Consider the following 6933-nt stretch of genomic DNA (forward strand, 5'->3'; position numbering starts at 1 on the left):
TAAAGGCATGCGTTGCAACGGAATGCGTAGTAACGATATATATTCCCCCATAGCTACATAGCTAGTGAAACAGAGAGTGAATTTTACTTGCCCATGTCTTCTGCACTCAGAGGATGTTACCACAAAGAAAATGTCCCTGGCTGTGCTCATCACAACAGTCTTTAAGTCAAAGTACATTCCAGGACAGGACTTGGATAGCTGACACTTTAGTACTACCCTCGGGTGTGACACTTAGCTCAATAGGGTCTTCCCGAGTTCAGGGAACTTTGACATCTTTCCTTATTCATTGCACAATTCGTTTCCAACATGGTATCAAATTGTGCATGTACTCATTATAAATAACAACGATTTTCCTATCTTTCCTTTTCCTTACTTTTCACAATTTTATTCTCTAAATCTAAGATTTCAGAGGAGAATGTAGTGCTCGTCCACTATTTCCATCTTGATGGTTCACAAAGCCAACAACCTGCAGATCTTTGACTGAGGTGGTTTAGCTGAAGGGCCATCTTAAACAAATGAAGTAACTCCCATTGATACACTCATGAAGGAGAATGCTGCATTATCACCATAATGTCAGAGCGCGGATTAGGCTCACATACTACTCTACCTTTTTTTTCTTTTTCCCATCTTTAAATGTGGTGTTAAACTCTCTCTTGTCCAGTACTAAATGTGTAAGCTCCTAAGTGCTGAGGACTTACTTTTGGTCAGAAGCCTACAGCTGGCATTTGCAATGGGCGCATTGCCAAGTACCGGGGCTGCGCAGTCCTGATTCCACTTCATGCCTCTGTAACACTCCACCAAATACTCTGCTTTTTTATTTCACTTTTGCAGGTTATTTTTCGGCTCTGGTTTCCCCTTTGTTACAGTTTTTTGTCTTTCCCTTCTCACTGGTTGGCAGGACTTGACACAGATCATGGCTCAAGCTACACCCATCACTCACTCTGATCCTGGGCGCAAATGCTTTTTATACATCTCACTATAGTAGCTGGTGTTTCATCGACAGAGACTGTCCATATGAGATTTAGGTGATGTTGAAGAAGTCCAGCTCTCATGCCCAGTGTTTCTCTACAACACTACTCCAGAACCCATAAAGGATTAGTGGTGAATTAGTATAGTGAAAATATGAAATCAATTTGAGTGGTGGGTATGTTAGTCAGTTATTTTGATTGAGAAAGCTAGTGGAGGGATAAATGAGGGAAAAAGGTTTGCATTTGATAGCGCTTGCTACCCTTGATGGGGTGTTGAAAAAGCGATTTGACGCCTCGCCATTAGCAGTGAGCGCTGTATAAATGCAATTCCAATACAATATAATACAATGCTTCGCTGCTCTTCTACTGGTAGGCTGGGCAGTGTGAGAACAGCAGACCATGCTTTCAATCTTCGTGCCCTCTGATCGAATCTGACACTGCATCTTACACCCACATTGACAAGATGCGGGATACACATATCTTGAGGAAGACAACTTCATTCGGAAGGCTCATTCCCCTTATCCTGTCCTCTCCTTTACCCTCTCTTGGCTCATCTTTTCCATCTACCACGATCACCATTCTTCTCTCTTCTGTGATCATGTGTGACCTAACTGCAATATCTAGATAGATTTCATCACAAATGTTTCTTCTATCTCATCCGCTCTACCGACTAAAAGCTTCACTGCTTCCATCACACTTTCCATTTCCTCTAAATCTCTTTATTTTCTACTATCCTGCAGAAACCTCCCTGGCTGAGCCTAATTAAGCTTGGCATTGACCCCTCGTGGATGAGCATCACTTTCTCAGCCTTCTGCCTCGTCATAGCAATGAGAGTTGGTCTTAGTTCATCACTCTCAGGCAAAGGCCTTCACTGAAGCTGTGATATGACTGTAAAGTCTGATCCTTGGTAACCATCATCAATATACTGTGTTCTAACCAGGGACACTGGAATTATGAGGTTCAGCGGCTGCAGCGTTTTTTATATAATTATGAATTTGATGCAATTGCAATATAATCCATCATCTGCTGCATTAAGTACAGATTTTAACAAAACAATTTTGTTTTAAGCTAAAATGGTGACGTTTGAGTACCTTTTTTTGTAGTTTATTGCTGTATTTTGTGCATTGAAGTGGTAGAAATGAGGTAAAACAGTTGGACAGTTTTTAAACCTATCACCTCTCACGTCACTAACACTGCACACTCAGTAACATACCCGCTCCGCTGTAACACAGGCGTTGAAGCATGCCCGGGACACATTCGGTGTCATCGGGTAGGGCTGATGAAGCATGCCACCACCTAGGTTGGTGGGTGAGGGCTTTATAAAAAGAAACAAGACTTTTTCTTTAAACATACATCATCAACCATACACCTTTGTGACTCCTATCACGTCTAGGTAGACTAGTTCTTCTTGATTAGATACATTACTGTAGGGGATCAGGCCTAGTTCTCTCTTCCTCTCTCTCATTTTGATACATAATGAAACAGTGTTAACATTGGTAAGACTGACAAAATAATGAAGTAATACTGTCACAAAATGTGCTGCATTATGCCACATAATTTGCCTTTTCTTGCTGCATAATTAAGTCAACTCTACCACATAATTTGGTCCTCTCCTGCAGCCTAGTGCCACTGGTTATAACTATAAAACCCGTCACTTGATAGTAATAGGAGTCCCAAGTTCAGTGTACGTAAATCCTTTTGGGCCTGGTATGCTCTAAACAAAACTGTTTAAATGTAGTAATAAATTAATAAAGAGGAGTCTCCAAACTCACTTGCCACCTATATCTTTCAAACAATACCCAGCTCCTCAGTTTTACACCCGCCTGCTTCTCTCTCCTCCCTCCTAATCTGTATCTATTTGAATAGCCTCTGTCGCCCCCACCTTCCTGTATCCCTTTAAATCAACCTTAACATCACTCCACTCCTGTAACGCCTTGAACACTCTCTGGCCTCACTTTACTTCTGCATACCCTTTAACACCTTCTGACCTCACCCCACTCATGTAGATTCTTGAACACCCAAGGAATTCAATCCACTCCTGTAAACATTTGAATACCCTCTGACCTCGCTTCCCAAATGTATCTCTTTGAACACCTTAGGCCCTCACCATACTCCTGCAGCGATTTCAATACCCTCTGGCCCCCCTTATTTTCAATATCCGTTTGATCACACTTGCCTTTCTTCACTCCTCTATCCCTATAAACACCAGCAGGCCTCTCTTCCCCTTAGTATGTCTTTGAACGCCAGTTCTTAATTTGTAAAAACGTGAGTACCAGTGCCCAAATATCTGCTTGAAAGTGACCCAAATACCAAGGCTGTGTAATCTTGAATCCACCTCATGGCTCTTTAATCCACTACCAAACACTCACTAGCCTTTTATCTCACTGTTGCATGTTCCTGCGTTCCTCATTTGTGATGTTTTTTCTGTCTTTCTTTTTCCTCCTCCATTCCCCTTGCTGTGTTTTTCTCTCTCTTGCTCTCAGTAAATTTCTGATGAGGAAAAATAAATAATGGTCCCCAAAAATGAGTGTGAGTTGGCCCCACTGGCTTCCATGCACTAGTGAAGTCCCTCTGGTCTTACTCCACTCCTGTCCCTTTGAACATTCTTTACCTCATTTTACTCTTGTATTCCTTTGACCACCTGCACCCCTCGCCTTCCCAAGTCTCTCTTTGAACACTCTCTGTATCTGACTTCTGTATTTTAACACCTCTTGGGATAGTTGCCAGCCCATATCTCATGGCTTAACTCCAACCTCCTGGGAGAGATTACAATAACACCAGATGCCTGATCCAGGTTGAGTCTGGTCCAGGAAAGTGGTCTTTAATCATCCAATCACCACCAAGTTCAAGGAGCACCCCTTCTGCCCCTCTAACTGAGAGGAGTATATAAATATGGGCCTGCCTCTCCCATCAATCGCCACTTCTGCTCCTACAAAGCAAAGATGAAGCCTGCTCAGCTCACTGTGCTTCTGCTGCCCCTTTTCCTGGCCCTGGCCTCTGCCCAGTGCCCAAACCCAGCAGATATTAAGGATGCTGAAGGGGTGAAGGTCTGCGCCCGCATGTTTGAAGACAGCAGCCCCTACTATGACCAGTGCTGCGGTGGTGAATACCTTGATGCCCGTCCTGGTGATGACATTCCCTACATAGAAAAGAGCTGGAACAACCGCATTTCATCCCTGGTGGTGGCAACACGCTGCGAGCTCACTGTCTGGTCCAATTGGGGCAAGGGGGGCAACATGCGTCGCTTCACCAGTGGCATTCAAAACCGCCTGCAGGAGGTAAAGAATGGTCTCTTTGGGAACTGGGATAACGCAATCTCATCCTACTACTGCAAGTGCAACTAGAGGCAGAACATGGGGGATGTACCGCATGCAGAAACTGTTGAGGACCACAGTGACAACAAACAACATGAATAGCAACTCTTACATGCACTACAGAGAGCATGAGGTACACTAAAATGCAAGAACCATAATGATGAACGTCAGCAGAAATGCAGTTAGGGTAGCTGCCCCTGATTCAGTGACAGCTACACCAAGCTTGGCGACTATAGAATAAGAAGTGGTAGCAAACGCCAGAACCCCAGAGAAGATCTATTGATCTAACATGTAAGAACTGAATATGGCTAGGGGTCACCTGGAGGGCGTTCGGCAACATGTAAGAACATCTTGAATAAGATCTGCAGGAATATGACTATAGAGTAGGCTCAAATCCTGAAGTAACTACAATAAACAGTGGTGCAAGTCTAAATTCAGGGGCAGTGGTGCAGTAACAGGCAGAAAGCCAAGGCAAAGAGTGTTCACATGTGAAATAACCTCATACCAAGCTCCATAAGGAACAGACTCCCAAAAAGTTATCTCGCATGTTTCAAGGGGCCATTTAATAAGCAGGAACCCTCCTGCCAAGCCTTCTGCCCATTGTGAACCACTATCCTGTTTAGAGGCCTTGCTGCCAAGACTTCATACTGCTTGAGGCACGTTCCTGCCGAGGAGACCTAGAGACCATCCTTTCAAGTCAACTGACCGTAGTGCAAGACCATCCTAGACTATATTCTGCCAAGCTTTCTGTTCATCATGAAGCAACATCCTGCCCTACTACAGCCTTCATGTCACTTCTAAGCACCATCCAGCCTCGAAAACATAATGTCCATGTTGCTGGGTCGTCATACTATCATGAAGTAGCCATCTTGCCCAAAGATGAGTGTCACTCTTTGCAAGCCTTTAGGAAAAGACTGGAGTCCTACTAGAGACAATAAAGACAGAGCATGTACCTTTTGTTCTGAAGCCAGTGGCTATCCATATCATGTTCATTTGGCATGTCTCTCTTTTCTCTGATGATCTCTGTCCATATATCTTGGCTCTGTGTTGCATTCCTAGAATGAGGTGGCAGTCAGAAATGAAGCAATCCACTTATGTTCCCCTTTAATGTTCTGCATTAAATCTCATGTTCTCATGGCCTGGTGCTCAGTGGAATGTCTGTTCTCAATAAATGGAATGGGGGGGGGAGAAAGATTGTTTAGAAAAGAATTGAAGGAGTTGTGCATGTGGACAGTGGTGTGGGGTGGAGAAGGTGATTCCTAGGAAAGACCAGACGTGGATTAAAGGGTGGACCATGCAAGGGAAGGGTATACCAGTAGCTGAAATTAGAGGAGAGATAACTCAAATATAAGGCTTGGATTTTAGCTGGAAGGGAAGGGGGAGGCAAAGAGTGGACAGGATGAGGAATTGGGGCTTTCAAACAGAGAAGAGGTACCAGATATAGCAGCTGTCCCTGCCTTTGTAAGGCATCTCCCAGACATAATATGTATGGAGAGTGCATACTGCAGCATGCTCACAATATGCATTGCTGCTTCTGCCAGATCTGCACCTCTGTCCTCACCTCCCAGCCACTCTTGGTTAACGTACCGAGATAGGGTCAGAATTCTGTTCATATTTTAAAGTATATACGGCCAGTATGGAGGCCTATTTAGTATCATTGACTCTGGAAAAAGTGTGGTTGCGCACACTACATAAAACAAAGTATAATAATAATATTAATAATAATAATAATAATAACAATTATAATTATTATTATTGTTGGTACTACTAATAATATTGATCGTAATAATCATAATAATAATCATAGCAATATTAATATATAGGATAAAGTACCCCCCTGGCATACGTTATAAGGATATTGAAATCACCATGGAGTTTAGTGACCACGTAGAGGAACAAGGCTGAAGCTCCTTTTTGAGGCCGTGAAACTCTGAGGTGACCTACAATATCCTTTTAATGTACGTCTCTCTTCTGTACAAACATTGTCACACCATAACCCTTCCAACAAGCCTCTTAAATTATTGGTATGTTGCTCTTTCATATTAAAGAGACAGTACGATTGCCGACATGTAAAAAAAAGTGAAATCTGTAGTGAAAAATTTAACACATCAAAAAGCAATTAGTAATTTGTTGCAAAAATATATTTTAATCAATTTAATGTAAGATTGAAAAATGCTTCAGCCTCGCCGCTCTGTATGGTAACGGAACAGCTCTGTGGCTTGTAATATTCGTAGATGATTGCAGGCGGTAAATATCCCAGATATATGATGGGTCTTTCACCATGGCTGCGTGTTCTCGCAGCAAGCATTAAGGCAACACAACACGATTGTAATAACCTACTCCAGCAGAGCAGCTACTTTATTTCGTTTACAATTGATTAGAGTTGTCACAAGTCACAAAATGCCCTGAAATACGGAAATTAGATACAGGTCTATGTACAACAATTGTGGGCTCCTAAGCACAATAATAATAGCAATAATGATAGTCACAGTTGTAATAATGATACTAATAGTATTAATATGATCATGATTATGATTGTGATTATTATTATTATTATTATTATGATTATTATTATTATTAACCCTTTCCATGCTCATGAGGAGCTGGGCTCGTCATGAGTCACAGTGGAGCTGTGATCATGACGAGCTGGG

At 42.5% G+C, this 6933-nt stretch overlaps 1 pseudogene; it reads left to right on the forward strand.

Annotated features, from left to right (window-relative positions):
- Window positions 1-3894: 3894 nt before the first annotated feature.
- On the forward strand, window positions 3895-5420 carry LOC146797793 (syncollin pseudogene; annotated as a pseudogene).
- Window positions 5421-6933: the final 1513 nt, after the last annotated feature.

This window comes from Triturus cristatus, chromosome 9 (assembly GCF_964204655.1).
Source record: "Triturus cristatus chromosome 9, aTriCri1.1, whole genome shotgun sequence".
Lineage (NCBI taxonomy): Eukaryota > Metazoa > Chordata > Amphibia > Caudata > Salamandridae > Triturus > Triturus cristatus.